The following is a 770-nucleotide window of genomic DNA, read 5'->3' on the forward strand; positions in this document are numbered from 1 at the left end:
ATCAGGGAGACTAAAGCCACCTGCCACTGGAATGCTCTTTAGGTGGTGGAGTTGATGATCTTCCAGCTTAAGGTCATAACCTCAGTGCCTTTTTCCCACTTGTAGCGAGTATTTCTGCTAGAACAGAATCCCTGTCTTTTACTCAAATTCAGTCTTTCCAGGTACTCTAGCCACAGTTTCTTGCCTCTTTTGTATATTGCATCTTTTTAAAGTAGACTTTTGATGTGTCCGTTGGAAAATTTGTGATCTCATAAGATCTACTTTGGCATTTTTCCTTCTCTGTCAGAAGGAAGAGTCAAGCACTCGCTGTGTTTTTAAGGTGTTGCTTTTTGAGAGTCTCTGAGCAATTTTTCTGAAGTCATCACTGTGATACAGGCACTTTTAATAATGACATGAGCCTCATCCACATGGGCTTTGTTATTCTTCATGGAGACTCCTTGTGTTACGTCGCACTTCTTGGTACTACTGCAAATGGCAAAGAGCCTGAGTTTTACCAGAATTATGTGCTGTGAGCAGCCTTACGTCTCAGGGGCAGTACACCTCTGCAGAATGCTGACTTCTTAAAGGCAGGTGTAAGCCTTGTGCAGTGGGGGTCAGGGATGTATTGAAATGAGAACAGTAGACCTTTATTAAATTTTCATTTATTTTAATGAGAGTCTTGTTTAGGCCAGCCCGGGTCCTGTTTCTTTGGGACTTAAATGCTGGGACAATATGTCTTCATTAAAAAATTAATAGAGGAAGTGAGTGGTACGATCAAAAGCAGGGAAAGA

General features: G+C 41.6%; 1 protein-coding gene across 1 annotated transcript in view; it reads left to right on the top strand.

Moving 5' to 3' along the window:
- FECH (ferrochelatase) overlaps positions 1-770 on the top strand; it is a gene marked incomplete at its 5' end in the record, with an annotated part of 12771 nt that overhangs the window by 10602 nt on the left and 1399 nt on the right. The gene's annotated exons all lie outside the window — the stretch shown is intronic.

This window comes from Merops nubicus, unplaced genomic scaffold (genome assembly GCF_000691845.1).
Source record: "Merops nubicus isolate BGI_N331 unplaced genomic scaffold, ASM69184v1 scaffold22990, whole genome shotgun sequence".
Lineage (NCBI taxonomy): Eukaryota > Metazoa > Chordata > Aves > Coraciiformes > Meropidae > Merops > Merops nubicus.